A 26,655-nucleotide genomic window follows, 5' to 3' on the forward strand; every position below is an offset into this window, starting at 1 on the left:
AAGATACTGACTACACAAGGAAAATGGCTGATATTTTATTTTTTAATTGATTCAGTGTCTGAAGATTTCTATAAAAAGACTTCCCTGGTGATGCAGTGGTTAAGAATCCACCTTCCAATGCAGGGGATGTGAGTTTGATCCCTGGTCAGAGAGCAAAAATCCCATATGCCATGGGGCAACTGAGCCCATGTGCCAAAACTACTGAGCCCACGTACTCTGGAGCCCACGTACTCTGAAGCCCACGCGCCACAACTCAGAGAAGCCTGAGCACTGCAACAAGCTGCCGCGTGCCACAATGAAGACCTAATGCAGCCACATAATTTTTCTAAAAAGTTACAACCTACAGAGCTTATGGTCATTGGCTGCACATGGGAACTGCATACACACATATACTTGTCTTTTCTCTCCATAGATAAATCAAGCCTCAATTCTCTTCAGTCTGAAGGACAGTAAAACTTAGTACATCCCTTCTCGGTACCTCTTAACTAGGAAACATCAATAAAGATGCGAATTGGAAGAGTTCTTAGATACAACCTCATGCCATCCTCCCCATCCTCCCCCAAGAAGAGTCCCTTTGTGTGAGTTCCTGAGAGGAACTTTCTTTCTTCTAGAAAACTCCCAGAACAGGATCAACTCACCATTTTATAGTCTTAACTTGTGACTCAGCTGGTAAAGAATCCGCCTACAATGTGGGAGACCTGGGTTCCATCCATGGGTTGGGAAGACTCCCTGAAGAAGGGAAAGGCTATCCATTCCAGTATTCTGGCCTTGAGAATTCCATGGACTGTATAGTCCATGGGGTCACAAAGAGTTGGACACAACTGAGTGATTTTCACTTTCACTTTCACTGTTGTATAGTTTCTCCCTACAGAGAGCTATAAACAGTTTCAATCCTGACCCTAAACCTGCCTTAAGAGTCAAACAAAATTAAGATTACTACTTTTACCACATGATAGATCTTTAATATTTTTCTTTTTCAGGCTTAAATAACCTTAAACAGATTACTCTGTCAGAAAGAAAAGGTTAGAGGTGGGGAGTGGGGAAAACTGGATGAAGGTGGTCAAAAGGTACACACTTCTAGTTTAAAACTACGTAAGTACTGGAGATGTACTTATGATAACTATAAGATGTACTTAAGATGACTATAGAGATGACGATAGTTAACTGTATGGTGTATTTTGAAAGTTACTAAAAGAGTAGATCTTAAAAGTTCCCATCAAAAGAAAAAAATTTTTTTGGCCTGGAATTGTATTTAATTGAATTTTAAAAATTCACTCAACATAAATTAAGCACTTTGAAGTGAATTCAGTGGGTTTAGCATATTCACAATGTTGTGGAACCATCACCTCTGTCTAGTTACAAAACATTTTCATCAGCCTAGAAAGAAACCATCTATGAGGACATGGATGTTAACTAAACTTACTGTGCTAATCATTTCATAGTATATGTATGTGAAATTATTAAGCAGTACACTTTAAAATTATACAGAACTACCTATCAATTAAATCTCAATAAAACTGAAAAAATGGGAGAAAGTGGTATGGAAAAATGTAAAGTAGCAGTTGTTTCTTTTTCCAGGATGGGCTTCAATTCCCAAACAGGTATATATTGTCAAATCAGAATAATAACTTTGCAGCTCCTCTTTACACCTAAGACAGAAAAGGCTCAACTGTCTGGACACCTGGACTAATAACTTCATGGTGTCCAAGCACTGTTATTCAGTGAAAACACTGATGAAAAAATTCAACTAAAACCAAAAAACAGTCTTTCATAACAGCCACCTGTGGAATATGGTCACACGTTCCAATGTTAAGTTGTAGGGAGTCACATGGTTTCCTTCACTCGCTGGGAAACAGGAAAACTTGAACTCTAGGTCAAGACATCCATAAAACAGTGAGTGATGAACACACCCACTTCTAAGAATTCTGACAGTCATCTCCACTGAGACTACTGGCCTCTTAAAGACCTGTGTGAAACAGACTAATTCTCACTCTAAGGAAAGAGGAAGCAGCAGAGGAAAAGGTACAGCAGACCTTACACCGGCTGCCTATCCCAGTCTCCTCTTTCTCCCACGCGTCTCTAGCCCAGACTTCATCTTGGTGTTTGCCTTCCTCTGAGGACATGATCAGCGAAGGCGATCCTATCCCTGAGTCCTACGAGGTGGATCCTAGTGAGCTAGACTAATCGTGGTAATTCTGTTTTCTTTTGTTACTGGGTTGGGAAGGGACAAGTGACTCAACTGTTACCAGCTAGACATGAGAGGACTTTGCTGGGTGGGTGGCTTTAAAGAAAGGCCATTGTATTAAAAAAAAAAAAAAAAAAGCCACTAGAGAAATGGTTTTCTTCTGCTGAAGGGTGTCTTCTGTGTAGATGATGCCTGGACTGCAACAACCTACCAACACATGGAGAAGGGTGCATCAGAGAGAATAAGCTAGTAATGAGAGGTCAGAGTGCTACTTACTATTCTAGAGTTAAGACCCATCACAAGACACACGGAGCTCAGATCTGTATTACTTCACTGGGGTTCTGTTTTGTTCTATAATTTTAACTACAGTCACTCCTAACCCTGTAATCCTATGCAGAAGGCTCTCTTTATCTGTTGGGGCATAAGGATCCCTGGAAACAATTTTTTCTGGGCCAAAACAAAGCAAAAGTTGCAGCCAAGGGACAAGATAATTTATTAGCAGGAAGAAAGGAAGAAAAGAAAGAAAGGTCTTTAAAGAGCAAAAATAAAGTCAGCAGATAAGGGTTAAAAGGCAAAGAAGCAATTTCCGCTGTGGATGGCTTATTCAATGAAGAAAGGAACTATTTCATATATAACTTGACTAAAACAAAGCAAGACAGGAAGCCCCCAGGAGAGCCCAGATGTGTGCTTCCCTCCAGCCCATCTGTGTGCATTGCACGTTTCACCCTGGCAAAGAGCACAGTTTTACGGCAGAGTGTCTCCTGAGGACACTCAGGGGCTCGAAGCTGCAGAGAGGGACTGTCAGAAGCGAGGGGCAGGAGAGGCAGTGAGGAAATGGGATGATACGGGAGAAGATGATTGGAAGCCAAAATTCGGCAATTTTTTTCAGGGAGAATATGGCATATTCCCCATAAATTTTTTAACTGCGAAGGTAAGTACCTTCCAGAGCACAGTGAGATTATATATCCTTCCATCAACTCTATAAAAACCTTCTAGGCATTGTGCCAAAAAGAATATATAGAGGATATTCAGAGATAGAAGGGCAATTTAATTTTCTTCTTTTTAATCTATGACCAGGTAGAGAGAATGCAAGAAAGAAGAAAATAACTAGAGGCTAAAAATTCTGACTTACTCTGTGGCAAAATCCCTATAAACTTTCTAATCCTTTTCTAATTTATACATCAACAGTTAGTTACTCCCAACTGATACTCATATTGAAAAAATATTTAAAATCTAGGGGCTCAGGAGAATGGGTAAACAAATTGTGGTATATTCATATAACAGAATACTATTCAACAATTTGAAACGTGAACTTTTGGTATCTGCTTTCCTCTGAGGACACATGATTAGGGAAGGTGGCCCTATCCCTGGGCCCCTAGAAGGTGTATCAGTCTTGGTAATTCTGTTTCTTTTTTGAGACTTGAGAAGGAACAACTGATTCAATCACCACCGACCCCACTGGCTGTATAATGACATACACAAAAACATGCATGGCTTTCAAAACTGTATGGTAGGTAGAAGAAAGCAAATCTCTTTCCCTAAAAATACAGACTATGTAAATTCACTTACATGAATTTCAAGAGCAGGCAAAACTATCTGAGAGTTGTTTAAATCAGAAAGGTTTGGGGGTAAACCCAAAGATTTGATTCAAAAGAGACATAAGCGATCCTTTCTTTAGGAGTGATGGAAATATTCTGCTTTGTTTGGGGTAGTGGTCACATGGGTGTATACAGATGTCAAAACTTAGTTATTAACTGAGTGCTTAATATTTGTGTATTTTACTCCATGTTATTTAAACACACATACATACACAAAGAGGAAAAAGTGCCCTGAGGAGTCAGGACAGTGGGGACAAAATATTCATAGGTTTAAAATGACAGGTTAAGGACAAAACAAACTGTCCAGGCACCCCTGACGGCTCGGCCGGCTCCCACGCTCTAACGCTGGAGTCAGGGCAGGAGGGAAACCGCTAGTGCTCATCGAGCACGACTAGGAACCTGGTGACTTTACACGCGTGAAATCACACCCACCAAGGGCAGGTAGGGAGTCCGCCCAAGGCCACACTGTTAAATGACAGAGGCACACTCCGGTGCTGATGCCAGAGTCTACACTCCTTCTATGACTCTGATTACTGTTCCTATACATTACTTTAACCCTAACAAAATGTTATAGGGTATTGTTCAGATGAAGAAACCAAAGCTCTGAGGAATTAAATAACTTTCCCAAGTTAATACAATGAGGGGGCAAAGGCAAGATTCTAGCCTAGCTGTGTCTGATCCCAAAACCAAAGTTCTAGGTGTCCCAAGGTAGACATTCAGGAGTGTTCTGGGACATGAAGTATGGGATGGAAGGAGTGCCCAGATACAAGGTCTCCCTTCAGAGAATGTGGGTGGGGGGCATATTTTGGGGCTTGCAAACTCTCCCATTTTTTGCCTTAATCTGAGTCACCTCCCAGGACTTTAAATTTTTTATAGTTTATAGAGAATATCTTGTTTGATCTTCTCAAGGTATAAAATACCATCATTTAATAAATAAAATACATTGTTGAGGGCCACACAGTCTATAAAAGAAGCTAGAATTCAAACCAGGTCTTCTTGATTCCCAAATCCCATGTTCTTTCCACTATAGTGTCCAAAGGACAAAAAGCAAAAAAGTATGGTAACTGTATGTCTGAAAAGGAAAATTGGTTCAACTGCCCTTGGGACAAGGACAAGAAAGAAGGCTGTACTGAGTTATGAGAGATACAGGTCCAACGCTCCCTTCTTGTCAACGAGTGAACACAAAATATGGGGGAAAAGAGTATAAGGTACTTATGGAACATGTAAAGCTATAGCTATGTAACAGTCACCAAGTCTTTTAAAGATTTCAGAAGTCAAATGTCATAGGTTTCACGAATACTAGGCCAATAAAAGCAACAACAACTGTACCAATTCTCCAAATCAAGGAGGCATGAGAAAGCCATTCTATTCTATAAAAGGAGTCACCGGTGTGTGAGGGAGGCCATGGGACACCGGTGTCGCCGGTGTGCGAGGGAGGCCACGGGAGTCGCTGGTGTGTGAGGGAGGGCACGGGAGTTGGCTGATGCTCACAGCAATTGCTTAGGCAAAGTAAAGAAAGAAACAAGATTAGAATGTTCTGAACATGTACCCTCTTTCTTTGCTCAGTACCTGTTATGGTTGTACTTGCCCCAAAATGAGAGCTGCAGGTGCTCTGATTAATGGACTGAAGTGTCAGTTGGGCTTCACTATATTTTTATCCGCTTCTCTACATTCTTGGCCAAAAATGCCCATTTTGTTTCCTTGAGCAAAACAGAACAAATCATATTTCCTCCCCCTTCAAACAAAAAGCAGCAGTGCTCCAACAGTGGAGCACCTCTACTACTTGCATTTTCTTTAGCTTCATCACAGTAATGCCACTATGTAGAAAATAACACACAATTTTAGAAATGGAAGACTTTGAAAGTTCACACTGTCTTTTCCCACATCCTGGCAAAACTGCTCCCAACTAAACCCAGACAAGACATGCTAGGAAAGAAAACAAAACAAAACAAAAGATCACAATTTACCTATTGCTTACGGCATTTCAAGACGCCTTCTCTTGCAAATGTAAACACCACGCAGCTAAGTGTGCACTGTCCGCTGTGATGAACTCGGAGGTCAACGTTACCACCTGTGAGGTGGAGAGGGCACCTCAGCCAACAATTTAGTTTTAAAATAATCTTTCAAAATCTAAAACTGAATGTGAGTGTGGACAGAGAAATAAGGTAAGAATAATCTAATTTCACATGAAGGAACTGGAAAACTTTAAGAATCATCACTCCTTAAGTCTCCACTACAAAGGAGAGCCTGCTGCTCATTCCCCAATATCCAATCACCTCTTCTTTAATACAACTACTGATTTTCAGTTGGGCACAGTGCCGACTGTAAAAATGTTACACATATTCTAACTTTCATTATAGCTAAAAACAAGTGTGTGACTAGGTTCTGGTCCATGGGATATAAGTAGAAACAAGTATTATTGTGGCTGGATTGTGTCCTCTCAAAATTCACAAGCTGAAGCCCTACCCACCTCCCTACCCCCAGTACTTCAGAATGTGACTGTATTTGGAGACAGGGCCTACAAAGAGGTGATTAAATTAAAATAAAGCCTAATCTGGCTGGTATCCTTATAAGAAGAGAAACTGAAACATAGAGAGAGATATCAGAGGTGTGTGGGCACAGAAGAAGAACCATGGGGGGCACAGTGAGCAGAGACCGTCTGGAAACCCAGGAGAGGCTTCAGGAGAACTCCAAGCTGCTGACACCTTCATCTTGAGACTTCCAGCCTCCAGGACTGTGAGAAAATAAATCTCTGTTGTTTACACACTCCTGTTTGTAGTATTTTGTTGCAGCACCCCCAGGAAACTAATAAAAATAGTAAATACAACTTGTATGAAGTATCCTTAATGGGAACGGATGGCCCTTCTTCACCCATCCATGATTCTTGCGGTCTTGAATGCAGAAGTAAAGGTTGGCACTTTGTTCATCATCCGAGGCTATGAGATGATAGGACTGAAAACCAACAGAAGAACCCTAACTCCTTGATGAGACCAACCCTCGACTGGACTGGCTACCTCTGGATTTCCTGAATGTAAGAGAAAGACTTTTTAAAATCTTGTTTAAGATACTATTTAAGTTTTGCTGTAATTTATATTAAAAGCACACACACTCTCTTAAAAAATGATAAAAAATAATACCAGGTCATCTTACCTGCCTCCTGAGAAATCTGTATGCAGGTCAAGAAGCAACAGTTAGAACTGGACATGGAACAACAGATTGGTGTCAAAGTGGGAAACGAGTACATCAAGGCTGAATATTGTCACCCTGCTTATTTAACTTATATGCAGAGTACATCATGAGAGATGCCAGGCTGGAGGAAGCACAAGCTGGAATCAAGATTGCCGGGAGAAATATCAATAACCTCAGATATGCAAATGACACTACACTTATGGCAGAAAGTGAAGAAGAACTAAAGAGCCTCTTGATGAAAGTGAAAGAAGAGAGTGAAAAAGTTGGCTTAAAGCTCAACATTCAGAAAACTAAGATCATGCCATCTGGTCCCGTCACTTCATGGCAAATAGATGGGGATACAGTGGTTGACTTTATTTTTTGGGGCTTCAAAGTGACTGCAGATGGTGACTGCAGCCATGAAATTAAAAGACACTTGCTCCTTGGAAGAAAAGCTATGACCAACCTGGACAGAATATTAAAAAGCAGAGACATTACCAACAAAGGTCCATCTAGTCAAAGCTATGGTTTTTCCAGTAGTCATGTACGGATATGAGAGTTGGACTATAAAGAAAGCTGAGCCCCGAAGAATTAATGCTTTTGAACTGTGGTGTTGGAGAAGACTCTTGAGAGTCCCTTTGACTGCAAGGAGATCAAACCAGTCCATCCTAAAGGAAATCAGTCCTGAATATTCACTGGAAACACTGATGCTAAAGTTGAAACTCCAATACTTTGGCCACTTGATGCAAAGAACTGACTCATTGGAAAAGACCCCGATGCTGGGAAAGAGTGAAGGCAGGAGGAGGGGACGACAGAGGATGAGATGATTGACAGCATCATCGATTCAATGAACACGAGTTTGAGCGAGCTCCAGGAGTTGGTGATGGACAAGAAAGCCTGACATGCTGCAGTCCATGGGGTCGCAGAGAGTCAGATATGACTGAGTGACTGAACTGAACTGACTGTAAGGAAAAGGCTGAGCATCATTAAAGGGTGAGTTAGGGATGGCTTCCCCTTCAAGGATCACTGCCTTGTTGTGGCGAAGGGGTGCGCATAAGTCTGTAAAGCTATGAGCCACGCCGTGCAGGGTCAACCAAGATGGACAGGTCATAGCAGAGAGTTCTGACAAACGTGATCCACTGGAGGAGGGAATGCAAACGCTCTCAGTATAACCATGAGAACCATGAGAATCTTGCATACTGGGCTTCAGCATCATGTGAACCAAGAACTTCCGGATGTCCAAACTGGGTTTAGAAAAGGAAAACAACTAGAGATCAAGTTGCCAACATTCACTGGATTATAGAGAAAGCAAGAGAATTTCAGAAAAACACCTATCTCTGTTTCATCGACTACACTAAAACCTTTGACTGTGTCAATCACGAAAAACTGTGGAAAGCTGTTAGAAAGATGGGAATATCAGACCATCTTACCTGTCTCCTGAGAAACCTATATGCAGGTCAAGAAGCAGCAGTCAGAACCCTGTATGGAACAAGTGGTTGGTTCGAGACTGAGAAAGGAGTAGGACAGGACTGTCTGCTGTCACTGTTTAACCTATACACTGAACACATCATAAGAAATCAAGATAGGCGGGAGAAACATCAACAACCTCAGATATGCGGATGATATCATTGTAATGGCAGAAAGTGAAGAGGAACTAAAGAACCTCTTGATGAGGGTGAAGGAGGAGAGTGAAAGAGCCGGCTTAAGACTAAAGGCTACAAAAACTAAGATCATGGCATCTGGCCCCATTACTGCATGTCAAATAGAAGGGGAAAACGTGGAACTAGTGACAGATTTCCTCTTCTTGGGCTCCAAAATCACTGCAGACAGTGACTGCAGTCATGAAATCAGAAATCAGAAGACTACTGCTTCCTGGCAGAAAAGCGATGACAAACGCACCTAGACAGTGTGTTGGAAAGCAGAGACATTACTCTGCCAATAAAGATCCGTGCCAGTGGTCACGTACGGTTGTGACAGCGGGACTGTACAGAAGGCAGAACAGCAAAGAATGGATGCTTTTGAACTGTGGTGCTGGAAAAGACTTCTGAAAGTTCCTTGAGCAGCAAGGAGATCAAAGCAGTCACTCTTAAGGGAGATCAACCCTGAATATTCACTGGAAGGACTGAAGCTGAAGTCCCAGTACTCTGGTCATCTGATGTGCACAGGCGACTCAATGGAAAAGCCCCTGATTCCGGGAAAGATCTAGGGCAGAAGGAGAAGAGGGCGTCAGAGGGTGAGATGGCTGGAAGGCATCACCAGTGCAATGAACATGAACTTGGGCAAACTCCAGGAGATGGTGAGGGACAGGGAGGCCTGGCGTGCTGCAGTCCATGGGGTCACAAAGAGTCGGACACGACTGGGTGACTGAATAACAGTAACAAGGGATGGCTTTCACAGTTCCTTCTTCTACCTGGTTACTCAGTCTTTTCAGGTCTTTACTCAGATGCCAGACCAGGGAGCTTTCTTCTGGTCCCAGTAACTAAAATTACAAAATCCCAAATACTTCCCATTCTATTTTTCTAAGGCCTCCCCCACAAAAAGTTAGTCAGATACCAAACAGATTTTTTGCTCTTCTCTGCTTAACAGATGAATCTGAAGTTTGGTTTTATTCCTCTGAGACAGAAAGTAGCAGTGTGAGAAGTCCACAACTCACTTAGACTCAAATGGTTCAAAGGAGGGGAAAAGACTCATAGACCTTTTGAGGTCTCTCTCAATCCTTCAAATCTGTAAATAAACAAGCATGGGGACACTGGAGGAGAGAACGAGGCCCATCACAATTTCTCACGTATTCCTGACACAAATTCAAGAAGGAAAACACAATACTCTTTTTTCATTTGCAAGATCTAGAAGGGGTATTTTCTTTATATGAATGAATCATTTTCAGTCATAAGGTACAGAGGAAGATCCATGCCATGATCTGCCGTGACAAGGACTAATAACACTGAATTAAGTGAAATCTCGCTCTCTTTTATGTTGATAAACATGAAAAAGCTAGAGAAGTGAAGATGGAGAACTCAGAAGCTGGTCCCAGATCATTCTCCAACACCAGACCAAATAATGTGCAATATAACATTTACATGGACTACCGTATCAGAGTGGGAGAGAAAGAAGAAAAAAACAAGAAAAAAAAGCTGCCAATTTCTGACTCAGCTCTAAAGCTACCAAAATAAGCAAGGCAGCTTCAGCTATCAAGACAAATCTCCACCAGTCTAGAGTTTGACTTAGACTTGGCATAAGCCCAATTGACTGCAGCAGCAGCTCAATTCACAGACAGGTGAAAGGTGTTTCCCACCATAGTTTCTCCCAGTCAAATCAAAGCAAGAAGATAATGTATTATGACAACTGTTTACATTAAGCAGCAAATTTTGAAAGGGAAGAGAAAACCACCTTATACCATTCTTGAAACAATTTAGTTCACAACTCTATGTACAGTATTGATGTCATGTATCACTGAATAAATGAATTCTGCAAGGTTAAACGATGATGTATTTATGTTCTAACTGCTCATTGGCCCAGGGTCAGCCAATCTGATCCAGGACTCCATGGCAACAGGCTCTATCACTAAGAGCTACAAGATGATATTCCCCTTGCAGCCACTTTTTTTAAAAAAATAAAACATTTTCCACAGAAACTGCTGCAAATATTGTCAAAGAACAGTCTTCATAGGCAAATAAGAAATGCTGATACACTAAAAATTAATAGTAGGGGGAAAAAAGTGAATAGCAGTGACAATGAATCTATGCAAATAACAAGGGATCTCCCAAACTCCCGAAATTGTCTCTTGTTTAGCTTCAAAGAAGAAATTCAGGAATCTTTGCACTGTGAAAAATCATCAGTAGGAAAAATTGTGGGATTAGTATAAGTAAAGTGCCTAGCTGAAATTCCAATATTGAAGTGTCCTGTGCCACAATGTATGGAGAAAGTTAAACATTTTAGGACTGCTAATCACTGTAATGAAACTGTGTCATCTGCTGACATGGATAGACTTAAGTGACTATCACAGAGAGTGAAGTAAGTCAGAAAGAGAAAAATAAATATCGCACATTAATGGAATCTTTAAAAAATGATACAGATGGTCTTATCTGCAAAGTTGAAACAGAGACCCAGACACAGAGAACAAACTGTATGGATGCCAAGGTGGAAAGGGGTGGGCGGGATGAAGTGGGCGGCAGAGACTGACATGTCACACAGCTATGGATAACACAGGCAGCTAAGGAGCACCTACTGCGTAGCACAGGAGCTCGACTCGGTGCTCCGCGGTGACCTAGGCGGGAAGGGGATCCCAAAAGCGGGGCGCATGTACAGGTGTAACTGATTCACTTCGCCGTTCAGCATAAGCTGACGCAGCAGAATAAAGCAGCTATATTCAAAAAAAAGTCCTCCCCACCTCTGTAAGAGGGCTTCCCAGGTGGCTGGGTGGGTTTGATCCCTGGGTCCGGAAGGTCCCCTGCAGGAGGGCATGGTAACCCACACAAGTATTCTTGCCTGGAGAGTCCCACGGACAGAGGGGCCTGGCTGGGGGCCTGGGGTCGCACAGGGGAGGACGCGACTGGGGGCGGAGCACAACCTCTGCACCCCACTCTCTCTGAGATGTCAGAGTGAGCGCCGCAGTCGACGGAGTTCAGGCTCTTGTCTTCCACACTCTCAAACCACAGTTTATGCGGCTTCGCTGATTCTGTATCTGTACTCTTTGCAACACTCCCCTCCCCCATCGCCCTCCACTATCCATAGAAAAAAAACTGCTGTCCAAATGAGGAAGTGCAGTAGTGTCCGTCCCCCACTCCCAATTCTGTAGCTTTGCTTTCCATGGTTTCAGTTACCCAGTCAACTGTAGTCCAAAAATACTGAATGGAAAACTCCAGAAATAATCCCTAGGTGCTGTTCTGATAGCATGATGAAATCTCAAGCCACCCTACTAAGTCCTGCCCAAGATAGGCATCACCCCTTTGTCCATCATATCCCATCAGTTATCCCCTATCAGTTACTTAGCAGTCTTCTCAGTTATCAGATTGACTGTCACGGTATCGCAAATGCTAGTGTTCATATAAACCTTATTTTACTTAATAATGGTCTCAAAACACAAGTAGTAATGCTGGCAATTTGGATATGCCAAAAAGAAGCCATAAAGTGCTTCCTTTAGGTGAAAAGGTAAAAGTTCTCAACTTAATAAGGAAAAACAAACAAACACGCTGAGGTCGCTAAGAATTAATCTTCTGTGAAATTGTGAAAAAGGAAAAATAAATCTGTGCTACTTTTGCTGTCACACCTCAAACTGTAAAAGTTATGGCCAGTGTATTGTAAGTGCTTAGTAGTTAAGGTGGAAAAGGTATTACATTGTATGATAAGATATTCTAAGAGAGAAAGAAAACTTTTCCTAATATAATTGCCCTTGTTAATTTCCTACTATGTCTAATTTATAAATTAAACTTTCTCATACGTATGGATGCCTAAGAAAAAGTACATAGTCTATACAGGGCCTGGTACTATCCAGGTTTCAGGAATCCACTAGGGGATCTTGGAACATATCCCCCGTGGATAGGGAAGATCCGCTGTAATACATTTCCTCCTCACATTCCATATGTCCCAATTCCTTCACCCTCAGTTGCAGATCTCCTTGAAGTAAAGAGGATTCAAGACAATTATAAACTAGATACGGAGACTAGACCAAAAAGCACAGCCTTCTCCTTGGTGGTACTCATTAATATTCTAAAACCCACCTGATGTATTACAAGGTATCCCCCTTTCCTCACATGCTTTTTGCTAGTAACTGATACAAAATCTCTGTAATAAGCAACTCTGGGCCATATCTTTTGGCATATGGAGGTAAATGAATGCTAACAAGTAGACAGAATCTGAGGTGTCAGGGTAGAAATTTAGCTGGGAAACTACATTTTCATTTGGTTCACACTGTTGGGTTTTTGGTTTTAACAGTGGTAAAATACACATAACATAAAAATTACCATTTCAATAATTTTTAAGTGTAAATTTCAGTAGTATTAAGTACATTCACATTATTATGCCTTCTGGAAAGAACATGGCCTAGGCATACAAGCCATGATGTTAAGACTACAGTCATTTTTTCTGTGACTATTTACTAAACATGTATTTACTGCATAAGTTACATATTAAGAACTACAGATATTATGAAGAATAAATAGTCAAATTTTAAGAATATCTGACACTGCTGCCCAGTAAAAATAGCCACGGGTATTTCCAGGATGGTTTTCATGTGCTGAAAGTAGCTTCTTAGATGCACATCTCAGGTCCCAAGCAAGTCCAAAGCAGACGGAAGTTCTACATTTCTTTTTTTATCATCAGCTGAGTTCCAAGAGGTCCGTAAGAGTGGACTAACATGAAAAGCAACGGAAATTCTTAACTGTTTCAAGCTTCCTAAGACTTTTTAAGGAGACAACCCAGAAACAGGCGATAAAAGCAACCTGTAGTGGGACTCATATAAATTATATCAAAGCTAAAAAAATTTTAAATCACTGCAGAAAAATCATTACCAGGCCCCCGCTACATCAGTTTCCTTTACACCTTCATATGAGAACACCGAAACATTTCACTCTGGTCCTAAAGGTTGTTTTGTTTTGTTTTGTTTTAATACCCTAGGCCAGACAAAACGCTACATGTCTCACTGATGCTCCTGTCCGATATGAAAGGGTTCTGATCCAGGAGGTGATCTTCCTCAGTACATAGGAGCTATTGTTTATCAAGCATTTACTGCATTCCAAACACTATGCTTAGGAATTTACACGTCATCATTTATTTTCACTTTAACAAATTCTGAAATTTTACTTTCAGATGCTAACAGAAAGACTTTTATGACTGGAGAAGTACTACAGGCTTTATGGGCTTCCCTGGTAGCTCAGCTGGTAAAAGAATCTGCCTGCAATGCAGGAGACCCTGGTTCAATTCTTGGATTGGAAAGTTACCCCTGGAGGACAGCATGGCAACCCACTCCAGTATTCCTGCCTGGAGAATCCCCATGGACAGAGGAGCGTGGTGGGCTATAGTCCATGCGGTCGCAAAGAGTCGGACACGACTGAGCGACTAAGCGCACACATAGGCTTTACACTTACAGAAAAGACACACGAGTAGAAATAGAAAAGAAAAATCACCCATATTCTGCAGCTCAGAGATAACTGCTACTAATAACAGTGTTTTGAGGTATGCTTTTTAAAACTTGGTCTCCATATTCAAATGGAATTTGGATGTTCAGATACATCTGGATGTTTCTACGCCTAACAATTTTTATGTAATTTACATTGTACAGAACATTTTAAAAATACCATGCTTTTTTCTACTACTAGAACTGTTACCATTTCTACCATTATTAATTACTTTTACCAACTATCCAGTATTCTACTACATACTGGTACCATGATTTATTTACCATTTCCTTCTTACTGGATATTCAGGAAGCTGTTTATTTTTACAATAAAATAAGACTGTGACGGGTATCTGTGCACCTACGTCTTTATTCACATTTCTCATCAACGCCCTAGGATAAATATGTCCAAGAGTCTCAGAGATAAAAAAATTTCCCCCTTAGTTCATTCCAGAAGCAAAGCCAGTCACATTATCTAATTATAGTGTTTCTCAACGTTCCCCCAGCAACACATAATGTCCACTTAGCACATCCCTTGGCAATGGCTGAACTTTGAGGACATTCACCTGGGCAGTGCTTCTTACTTTTTATTTTTCTTCAACTTATACCTTCGTTTTTAATAATATTAACTCTCCTTCCCCATATAGTCCACTAGAAAAGATATGTACCCAGTACTCCTTAAAACTCACTGGCCTAAGAAAATTAATAGGGAAGAAAGAAAACTTTACATATAAAGCTGTTTTCTTCACAGTAAATGTCACACACATTACTAGCTATCGTCAGTGCACACTGGTAGTTTAGAGAGCAATCCAAACGGGGGAAGCCTCAAAAACCACAAGAGAGTAATACTCTAAGTTTTTAAAAGAAGGTAAACAGACATGGACATACTGGCTATTTTAATATTTGTGATTTGATATTTGGTCCATTTATGATCCTAGAATTTTTCTAACATGGCAAAGGAAAGAGTCACTTACCATCTTAAGGAAGCTATCTTAAAGGTTTTACATGAATTAACTCTTAATCTTCAAAACAATCCTAGGAGATGGATACTATTATTATCTTCATTTCATGTATTTTACGTATATAGAAATGGAGCAGTTAAGTAATCTGTCCAAGGTCACAAAACCAGCAATTGGCATACCTAGAATCTGAACTCAGGCAGCCTAAATTCAGAGTCCAAGCATTTAGCTACTGTCTATGCTTTTCCAAAAAAAGAAGTTCCTAAACAGGCTACAAATCAGTGAGTGTAGATGGGCTAGGGGTACTTCCCCAATGGCTCAGCAGAGTAAAGCCTGCAATGCAGCAGACAGGGGAGGCACCAGTTCGATCCCTAGGTCAGGAAGATCCCTTGAAGGAGGAAAATGGCAACCCACTCCAGTATTTCATGGACGGAAGAGCTTGGAAAGATACAGTCCAAAGGTTAGCAGAGTCAGACATGACTAAGCGACTAACCACACATACCACAGGTGGGGTAGGAGAGGAGAACTTCTGAGAGAAGTATTTACAAGGTAACTTCTAGACACAGAAACAGTCCCTCTCAATTTTGCGGCAAAGTTCTTCCAACATATATTTTAATTATCACAAACAAGGTAATGCTAAACATCTTTTCCAAAAGCAGTTTTTGATCTTTTCCTTTTCTTGGGGGGATGGGAGAAGTGAGTGAAAAAAGGATAAAAAGAAATAAGCCTTATTTCAACATTTTTTCACAGCTTTTCTTTCCTAGACCTTTTCTAAAATCTTGATGGTTAGAAAACAAAGATTAAATAAGAAGGTACTTTTAGTTGAAACAAAAAGATCTCTCAGTAAATTTTCCAATGCTAATGCCGGAAACATTTAAGAAAAACTTTCGGCCTATCCCACCCACTCCCAAATGGAAGGAAAACCAAGTTAACAAAACCGTCATCTTTTAACTTCACAGCAGCTTTCTTCCCCCTCAAAGGCTATTCCTGTCCTCGGTGCAGACGGGGAACTGCTCCCAGTGACGTCAGAGCAGTCTCCTGGCAACCATTAATGAGGGTTGTCCACCACAGGGGTTTCCTGAAAAGCTAGAAAGAAATTATCCACATATTTGCTGCAACATTTAGATGCAAGGATGTGGTGGAATTTCTATTAACCCTTATAGCCCTGGTCTCTTGCAAGCTTCTAAATAGGTTATTCTTTCAGAATGTTCTTGGCTTAGCCAAGGACAGTATTTCTTTACTTACCCCTACTTATCTCCAAATAAAATTAGAATTTTGTTAGTTTGAAATATTCATGGCTGTAATAAATATTAATACAATTGAACTACCATAAAAATAGGACTGTATAATATAAGCTAAAAGCAGCTATTACTCTTTTCACTTCACACGGAGAACTTAGAATAAATGAAAGCACAGAAGAGAAAAGAAGATCAGGGTAGAAAATAAGCCAGCAAGTTCTTAAAGGCACTTTTCAACACACTGTACCACACACATATTGGATCCAAATACAGGCAAACCTAAAATATTCCTAGGCTCTAATCTACTGTAAATTTTTCACATTGGTCTCTGCAGGCAGCTCTCCAGAGATTAGATTATTAAAATAGAGTTGCATAAAGAGAAAGTAGAAGTCCAAAAACTCAACCCAAAAAAAGGTAAGTTTTTAGATGCACACCTAAGAATATAAAAATTTCTTCCTAAATCTTTGCTTTAGCTTCATACATTCAAACTGAGAGTTTCACTCTAACTACTGTGGCAAGCAATTTTATATAACTATCTATTTCTGAGGTCTGAGAACCAGTGTACAAACCGCCTGCTCAGGACCAGCGCAAATAAGGTAGAAAAATTTCAAATTCCAGAACCCAATCTAGAATTACTCAAGTTTGGTAGGTTCAAGAAATCTCTTTATGAGCCCCCTTTCCATTCCATACTTAGAAAAGGCTATTAAGTAAAATTCATTAGCAGCAGGACCTAAAGGGTTAATTCAGGCACTCTGCTTCAGCAGTCCTGACTTTGGGCTCAGCCTATTCTAAAAGGAAAGAAACAAAATAGCATCCCTGTCATTACAGCATCCCACTCTGGCTTCAGTTCTGTTCAACGGTACCCAGTTATCATCAAGGCATAGATGGGAGAACGCACCGCTTCAGATGGATTTTTCTTCTTCCTCCTCTGTCCCCTCCCTTTCAGAAGAAAAAGACTGCAAACAAAACCACTACGTCACTGGAGATAGAGGGAATCCCATCTCTTCACCCTTTAGGAACCAAGGGCAGCAAACAAACAAACCAATTGTGAGAAACAAACAGGGAATCCAAAGCAAGAGGCAGCCAACCCTCAGGAAATCCTGTGACAGCCTCAATGTCACCAGGCGTGTTCCACCAAAAGGCTGAACACATTCTCCTTAGACATTCATGGTCAGAAAAGCTTCCTAGACACAGCAAAGGCGACATGTTTCTTTTTAACACATTTAACGACTATGGGACAGTTATGTAAAGACATAGGACAGAGAGACATATTTACCACCCGGGTGTGGGTAGCTGTGGAACGACACAGTGAAAGGTGTTTACAGGGGATTCCCTGCTTCTGCAAAAATGTGCGTCAACAGCATCACCGAAAAGAACAGAAACCACCAGTACCCTCATCAGCTAAATCTGAATGAAGCATCACTTGAGACAGCCATAGACAAGGTAGAATCTGACTACGGAAAAGTTCTAGCACACCTAATTTTTAAAATATTTTAAAGATAAAAAACAAAAATCCTCACAAACTTAACACTTGAAAATTATCTTATTTCCCTAAATGTATTATACAGTTAAATTGGCCAAGATACAAAAGATATCTTTCTAGCTTTTCCACTACCCAGTCTGTGGAGTTCAAGGACTTTTATATAAAAGAGAGAAAATTATCCAAAACTCACCCCAGACGGATCTGCACTTAAACCAACAGCGAGCTCACATTATTAATGGAGACCTCATTGTAAGAATCTGTTCTGCCGGAATTTTGCCGGAAGAAATTCCTTCTGGGAAACCTGTGCCTCTTCCCCCGCCCACAGTCCCCTCCCACCCCCTTCCCCCTTGAATGAAACGCTACTGATCCTGCTGCGGCGTCTCTAGCAAGCTAATTGCTCTGACAAGCAGCTCTGAAGCAGACCACGGCCCAGCTGTTCAAAGGGATGTCACCCAGAGCTCTGCCGACAGTCACACTCACATGTGCGTGCGCAGGGACACACACACAGGCTACACGAGCGCCCCTTCCACCTCCCCGGCTCGCTCATTCAGGCACTCCAGTGACACGCCAGCTTCCACGCTGCTCGGGGGGGGGCAGGTTTTAAAGACACAGCACCAGCTCTTCTCTGCCATATATGCTGAGATGCCAAAACAGTCTTATTAAAGAAGAATAATGAGTTGCGGATGTATATTGAATTATAAGTTCACATTTAAACTTATTTTGCCTTTTTCACACCTGCAAAATAACTGAAGTCAGAGAAATGGTCTTTGCCTAAAAGCTACTGGGCTGGACTTTAGAAACTAAGGGCAAATCTATATAAAAAGAATTTTCTTTTCAGCAAGCTATATTTAGTAGTCATTTTTCAGTCTGAACACAGGACACTAGCAGCTATCTCTTCCTTCTCCCATATCTGCCCCCAGAATGATGGGGGAAAGCCTGGCTATTAGTGGGTGTAATGAGGAAACCACGCAGGCGTCTTACTAACAGACTGGTGAGGAAGAAGGAGAGCACAGCGCCCGGTGGAGACGAGGATAAAAAGACGAGAACGAAGTGGCACAAGAGGCCCCGGGAGGGAAGGGCAACAGCTCCTGAGAGCACGCATGACGCTGGGACATAATTTTTAAGAATTATAAATTTTAAAAAATTAGGTCTTAATTTTTAAGAGCCTAACAAAAGGGAATAGGCAAGTAATAGACATTATAGGTGGTGCAAGGTCTGCAAAATCACAAAGTAACATATAAGCGGGTTTCAGACATCCTGAGAAAAACAATAAAATCTGTCACAGAGACACAACTAGTCAGTCATTCATACAAACATCTGTTCTGTGTTTGGGTTCTCACTACAGGCCAAACACTACGATGCGCTCTAGGAATATAAGATAAATAAATTAAAGGTCATATGGAAGAAGGAAAGAAAGGGAGGATTCTGGTTTTCACTCTGAATGACATGAGAAGCCACCATGGATTTTGGAAAAGCTGATCCTGAAGGGCCAAGTGGACCACAAAAAGGAGTCCGGCTTTCACACTCAGTGAGATGAGAGGCCACTGCAAGTTTTTAAGAGGAGAAATGGCAGGTTTCTGACCTATATATATATATATATTTTTTTTTTTTTTTTCTGCCTCCAAATTTTTGTTTGAGAAGTTTCTAACATACAGAGAATTTGCAAAAATAGTACAAGTCACCCAGATTCACATACAGGTTTAGTACATATGTGCTATAGTATGTATATATTATTTTCAGAACTGAGATGTTCTCATAATGACCTTCATACCTAAAATAATTCACCATGTATCTCCTAACAGTTTTATCTGGGAGACTCAGGCTCACTCCCTGGGTTGGGAGGATCCCCTGGAGAAGGAATGGCAACCCACTCCCGCACTCTTGCCTGGAGAATCCCATGCACAGAGGAGCCTGGTGAGCTACAGTCCATGGGGTCACAAAGTGTCGGACACGACTGAACAACTAACACAGACGCAAACCCCCTGTGAGTTAATGGGCAGTGCACATGCAAAGCAGATCTAAATGGCACTGCAAATGCTAAGAAAACTGAAACAACTTTCGAATCACCATCCACTGGAGGCTGGACAGAATTTGCAAGCTGAACCCAACCAGGTCAAGTGTCTGCTAAAATAAAAGTCAACATTCGCCACAGCATTTAACAAGATCCAGATCCTTATAATATTCAAAAATTTCAGGATATGATCCAAAATTACTTAGAATACAAAGAAGCAAAATAATCTCAATCTGCATAGGAAGAGAGATGAACAGATGTAACATGGAGTTGACATATATGAAGAAATTATGACAGCTATCAAATCATCTATTAAAAAAATGTTGCCAAAATGTAGAGAAATCACTCCTGAAACTAACAGAATCTTTCAGGAAAGAAATAGAGGCTATAAAAAGGAACCAAATGGAAATTTTAGAACTAAAAAATAGAGCAACAAAAACATAAACACTCACTTGACGAGTTCAATAGCAGAACAGAAATGAGAGGAGTCAGTGAATCTGAAGACAGATCAAATTCCAATTGAAGACAAATCAAATTTCAATAGAAATACCAAATATGAATCAATACCAAATATGAACAATACAGAGAAAAAAGACTGAGGCAGGAAGAACAGATTATTAGAGGCCTGTAAAATAATACAAAAAAGCCTAATATGTGGGCTATCAGTATCCCAGAAGCAGGGGAGAAAGTGAGGTGAAACAATTTAAGAAACAATGGCTGCAAGCTTCACAAACGTGACAGGAGACATAAACCTACAGAGTTAAGAAGCTCAGAAATCCCCAAAGAGGACAAACACAATAAAACCCACTCCTGGATTTATCACAATCTAACAGGTTAAAAACTACAGACAAGAACAAATCTTGGAAAGCAATAAGTCAGAAATGATGCAGGACTTCCTAAGGGAACAATGACCTGAATGACTGCATATTTCTCATCAGAAACTATTAAGACCAGAAGGAAGTAGAATAACATGCTTAAAGTGCTTAGAGGAAAGAACCATAAACGCAGAATCCTATGTCCAAAGAAAAGACCCTTAAGTAATAAAAATGACAAAAGACATTCTCAGATGAAGAAAAACTAAGAGAACTGTCAGCAAACCTACTCTAGAATGACCAAAGAAGGTCGTTCAAAAAAGTGGGAATCAATACAATAAGACTTGGAATACCAGCAATGAGGGAAGAAAAACAAAAATGCTAAATGTCTAGTTACATATAATATTCTTCTCCTATTTAGTTCTTCAAAACATATTTTGATGTTTGAAAACAAGAACTGTAAGATTATCTCATTAAGTTTTCAATGTATGGAGATAAATATAATGGACAGGACAGCTGTAACATTAGAGGGGACAGGAAAGGAACCTGGAAAGATTGTGACATTCTAACGGAAATGATGAAATAGTAAATCTAAGTAGATTGTTAGAAGTTAGGTGTGCACAGAAAGGCTACCCACTCCAGTATTCTGGCCTGGAGAATTCCATGGACTGTATAGGCCATGGGTCCCAAAGTCGGACACGACTGAGAGACTTGCACTGCACACACACACACGTATACGTGTGTTTGTGTTTGCATGCGTGTTCTGAGAGAAAAGAGCAAGAGACAGATCCCTAGGGCGACCAATAAAAACTACACAAAGATAGCCAAAGCCTTAAAGACAAACATGAATGATTAAAACGGAATACTACAAAATGTCTAAATGACTCAAAAGGCAGGAAGAGGGGATCCTCAGTTTAAAAATAGAAGCAACAACAAAAACCAAATTAGTTGGTACACCTAAATCTAAAATATCTGTAATCACATTAAATGTAAATGGTCTAAAAATACCAATTAAAGAGAGACTGTTCAAATAAATTACAAAGCCACTTCAAACATAGTGATATAGGTGAGTTAAAAGGAAATGGAATAAACTATTCTGTATGATACTTTAATAGTGGATACATGACATGTATTTGTCAAAACTCAGAGAACTGTACAATACAAAGAGTGAAACCTAAACTACAGACTTTAGTTAACAATAACACATCACTATTGGCTCATCAACTGTAACTCATGTACCACAGTAAAGCAAAATGGTTATTAACACATTATTGACTAGAGATGTATGAATATGTCTTTTATTACCCAAATGTTACTGACTGGAGATTTTTCAATATTCCCTTACGTAACAAATTGCCAGCCACAGGCATTAGTTTCTGAAAAATCCCCCAGTAAATAATGTGTTAACAGGGAAACCATGCGTCTATTGGAGAAGAATGACATATGGGAACTCTGTGTACTTTCTGCTCAATTTTTCTGTAAACCAAAACTTGTTCCAAAAAATAAACTCTATCAATTTAAATGTTAAAAGGTTGAAAAAGATACACTATACAAATACTAGCCAAAAAAAGCTGGAAGGGCTAAATCAATATCAGACAAAGTAGACTCCAGAGCAAAGAAATCACATTGATAAAGAATATTACATAATTATAAAAAGGGACAATTCACCAAGATGACAACAATTCTAAACGTCTACCAACACAGCTGCATAATAACAAAACAAAAACTAATAACTGAAATGAAATATTGTTGTTGTTGTTTAGTTGCTAAGTCACGTCTGACTCTTTTGTGACCCCATGGCCTGCAGCCCGCCAGGCTCCTCTGTCCGTGGGATTTCCCAGGCAACCTCTGGACTAGGTTGCCATTCCCTTTTCCAGGGGATCTTCCCAACCCAGGGACTGAACCCATGTCTCTTGCACTTGCAGGCAAATTCTTTACAGCTGAGACCCAGGGAAGTCCTGAAATGAAAAACAGGCATGCATAATTACAACTAAATATTTCAACACCCCTCTTTTAGGAATAGACAGAACCATCAGATCAAAAATCAGCAAGGATACAGGGTTTCCCTGGTGGCTCAAGGGTGAAGAATCCGCTGGCCAATGCAGGAGACACCAGTCTGATCCCCGGTGGGGAAAATCCCACACGCTGCAGAGCAGCTAAGTCCACACGCCGCAGCCACTGTGCCTGTGCGCGAGAGCCCGGGAGCGGAAACGACTGCGCCCGGGCGCCACAGCCACTGAGTTCAGCTGCCTAGAGCCTGTGCCCGCAGCAAGAGCAGCTAATGCAACGTGAAGCCCCATCACTGCAACTAGAGAGTGGTCCCCACTTGGAACGACTAGAGGAAAGTCCTCACAGCAATGAAGACCCAGCACAGCCAAAAATAAATTTTTAAAATTACTTAAAAAAATTAGCAAGGATACAGAAAGAACTGAATAAAATCATCAAACAACAGGATCGAGTTGACATTTACAGAACACTCCAACTATAAACAAAATGCATATTCTTTTCAAGTGCTCATGAAACATCACCAAGATAGACCATATATGCCAAAGCATAAAACAAATTTAAAAAAAACAAAACCTGAAATCATACAAAGTATCTTCTCTGAAAGTCGTTCGGTCGTGTCCAACTCTTTGCGACCCCATGGACTGTACAGTCCATGGAATTCTCCAGGCCAGAATACTGGAGTGGGTAGCCTTTCCCTTCTCCAGGGGATCTTCCCAACCCAGGGATGGAACCCAGGTCTCCCACTTTGCAGGCGAATTCTTTACCAGCTGAGTCACAAGGGAAGCCATCTTCTCTCACCAAAATGGAATTAAGTTAGAAATCAATAATAAATATATAACAGGTCCATCTCCACACTTTAGGCTTCCAGTTTACGATGGTGGAGTCAAAGGACGTCTGCTCATCTCTTCCCGTGAGAGCACCAAAGTCCACAACTAGCTGTTGACCGTCTATCAGGAGGATACTGGAACTGTATGTAACGGGAGGGAAAGCGCAGGGCACAACTTTTGAAAGAATGACATGGCCCAAGGACGCAACATAGCCTGATTAGAATCAAATGGGACCAAGACAGCAGACAAGACAGACCTGATCCTGAGTCAGCAAATGAACTGACCCACCCAGAGGTGACAGTTCCAAGGCACCAAGGAGGGGGCGGGGCCCACACCCAGGAAACCTCCCCTCCCCAAAATAGCTGGAATAGCCCTCCCACTCATTAGCACGAGAAACCACCCAGCCTATAAAAACTAACCAGGCCACGTCTCACCCCGCATCCACTCCCTGCGACGGCCCACACTCTGTGCAGCTGCTTCTCTCTGTATCTGAGTAAATCCACTTGCCTGTCACTTTGTCTCTCACTGAATTCTTTCTGTGATGAGACATCAAGAACCTGAGCTTCATTAGGTCCTGGAACCAGGTACCGTGGGTTTTGGCTGGGTTCGAGTCCCAATCTGTGGTAAATGGTTTCAGAATCCACCAAAAAAAGATACCCACGTCCAAAGGCAAAGAAAAAGCGGCCACAAGATGGCAGGAGGGACGCAATCATGATAAAATCAAACCCCATAACTGCCGGTTGGGTGATCCACAAACTGGAGAACAATAATAACAAAGAAGTTGTCCCACTGTTGTGAAGGTTCCGAACCCCACGTCAGGCTTCCCAGCCTGGGTATTTTGACAAAGAGAGTAGGAATCCCCAGGGAATCTTGTCCTTGAAGGGGGACAGCGGGATTTGATTACAGGACTTCCACAGGACTGGGGTAAACAGAGACCCCTATCATGGGGGGCACAAACAAAATCTTGCACACACCAACACCCAGAGGAAAGGAACAGTGACCCCACAGGAGACTGAACCAAAACCACCTGCTAGTGTTTGGAGGGTCTCCTGTAGCAGTGAGGGTCCGCAGGGGCTCACCGCAGGGGCATTGGCAGCAGTAGTTTGAGAAGGTCCCTCCCTGGCTTAAGTCCTCTTGGAGGTCACCATTAACCCTATCACAAAACCTGTAGACCCCAGGGCTGGGTCACCTCAGGCCAAACAACTCCCAGGGAGGGAGTGCAATCCCACCCATCAGCAGATAATTGGATTTAATCATATTTATTGAAGAAGGCCTTGCCCACCAAAGCAAGACCCAGTCCCTCCCATCAGGAAGCTTACACAAGTCTCTTGGCCTCCTCCATCAGAGGGCAGACAGAAGAAGCAAGAAGAACCAGTCTTCTGTTTTTCTAAGACCACTCATAATAAAAACTGTCAACAAACTAGGAATAGAAAGAAATTTCCTCTTGTCTTTATATGTAAAAAGCATCTGTAACAAACCTACAGACTGATGCCTACTCCCTTAGATTAGAAAAAAGGCAAGGTTGTCCACCACCACCACTGTTATTCAAAATCCTACTGAAAGTCCCAGCTAGTACAAAAAGCCAAGAAAAAGAAATGAAAGGCAAATAGATTGGCAAGGAAGAAATAAAATCTGTTTCCCATCACAAACAATGTAATTGTGCACCTATAAAATATCAAGGAATTCACACACACACACAAAACCACTCCAAACCTAGAACTTGTAAACATTTTTAGATGCTTAGATCACAGGACATAAACTCAACACTGCCAAGTCAATAAAATTTACATACACTAGCAAAGAGTAACTGAAAACCAAAGCTTAAACAACAGTATCATTTATGATTGTTACCCACCAAAATTAAATAATTAGGCATGTACTTTGGAAAACACGTAAGGGTCTGAATCCTGAAAACTACAAGACACTGAAGGGAAAAATGAGACCTGCCTAAGTGGGGAGACATACCGTTTTCTCGTCTGTCGCAGACTAGGACAGTCAACACGGCAAAGACGTCAATTCCCCCCAAACTGATCTGTGGGTTTAGTTTAAGTGAGTAAGCAAGTGTTAGCCAGTCAGCCGTGCCCGACTCTTTGCGACCCCATGGACTGCAGCCCACCAGGTTCCTCTGTCCGTGAGATTTTCCAGGCAAGGATACTAGAGTGGGTTGCCATTCCCTTCTCCAGGGGATCTTCCCAACCCGGGTCTCCTGTACTGCAGGCAGATTCTTTACCAACTGAGCTACAAGGGAAGCCCCATGGATTTAGTATAAGTCTACTCAAAATTCCAGCAGGATTTTTTGTAGACACAGACAAACTAATTCTAGTATTTATATGGACAGGCAAAGGAGCAAACTAGGGAAAACAACTTTGACGAACAAAGTTGTAGGAACTACATTTACCAATTTTAAGATTTACTATAAAGTTACAGTAATCAAGATGGTATAGAATTGGTGAAGGAAAGAACATACAGATGAACAGAACAAGAGAGTACTGAAACAGATCCATACAAACATAGTTTTTTTCACAAAGATGCAAAGGCAATTTAATGGAGGAAGTACAGCCTTTTCAACAAATGGTATAGAAGTCACTGTACATTCATATGCAAAATAAAAGAATACTGACTTTAACCTTATACTTACACAAAAATGAACTCAAAATGGATTGATCTAAATGAAAAATGTAAAATTTAAACGTTTATTAGAAAACACAGAAGCAGTAAATCTTTGTGACCTGAGCTTAGGTAAAGGGTTCTCTAAAGATACCAAAATCACAACACAAAAAAGAAAAAAATCAACAAGTTGGACTTTATCAAAATTAAAATCTTTTGTTTTGCAAAAGACACTGCTAAAATAAAAAGATAAGCTACCAGATGGAAGAAAATATATGCAAATTATGTATCCAACAAATGATTTGTATTCAGAATAAAGAACTCTCAAAACTCAATGATAATAAAATAACCCAATTTTTAAATGGGCTAAGGTTTTAAATATAAAATACTGATACTTCTAGCAAAGATATGGGGCAACTGGAACTCTCATTGGTAACGCCACTCTGGATAGTAGTTTGGCAGTTTCTTAGAGAGTTAAAATACACTTACCATATGACCCAGCAATCCCACTCCTAGCTATTTAACTTAGAGAAAAGAAAATCTACATTCATACAAAACCTGTGTAAGAATGTTTACAGCTGATCTGTTCATAAATGACAAAGAAAGAAAGGAAACAACCTAAATATCCTTCAATGAGTCAACGGATAAA

At 40.9% G+C, this 26,655-nt stretch overlaps 1 protein-coding gene across 32 annotated transcripts in view; it reads right to left on the reverse strand.

Annotated features, from left to right (window-relative positions):
- Positions 1-26,655, reverse strand: part of R3HDM2 (R3H domain containing 2) — a 158,649-nt gene that overhangs the window by 46,501 nt on the left and 85,493 nt on the right. For 3 of the 32 annotated variants that reach the window (XM_043446930.1, XM_043446929.1, XM_043446926.1), the window contains 2 exons: positions 5,751-5,854; positions 5,113-5,282 (listed from right to left, as the gene is read on the reverse strand). The exons of 23 other annotated variants lie outside the window; for them this stretch is intronic. The gene's annotated coding sequence lies outside the window, so the exon portion shown is untranslated. Of the gene's footprint in view, positions 1-5,112; positions 5,283-5,352; positions 5,374-5,750; positions 5,855-6,439; positions 6,457-8,850; positions 9,154-26,655 lie in introns of those variants that run through there. 6 more of the 32 variants (XM_043446922.1, XM_043446921.1, XM_043446919.1 and 3 more) reach the window with 6 other exon arrangements.

The sequence above is a fragment of the Cervus canadensis genome, chromosome 25 (genome assembly GCF_019320065.1).
Source record: "Cervus canadensis isolate Bull #8, Minnesota chromosome 25, ASM1932006v1, whole genome shotgun sequence".
NCBI lineage: Eukaryota > Metazoa > Chordata > Mammalia > Artiodactyla > Cervidae > Cervus > Cervus canadensis.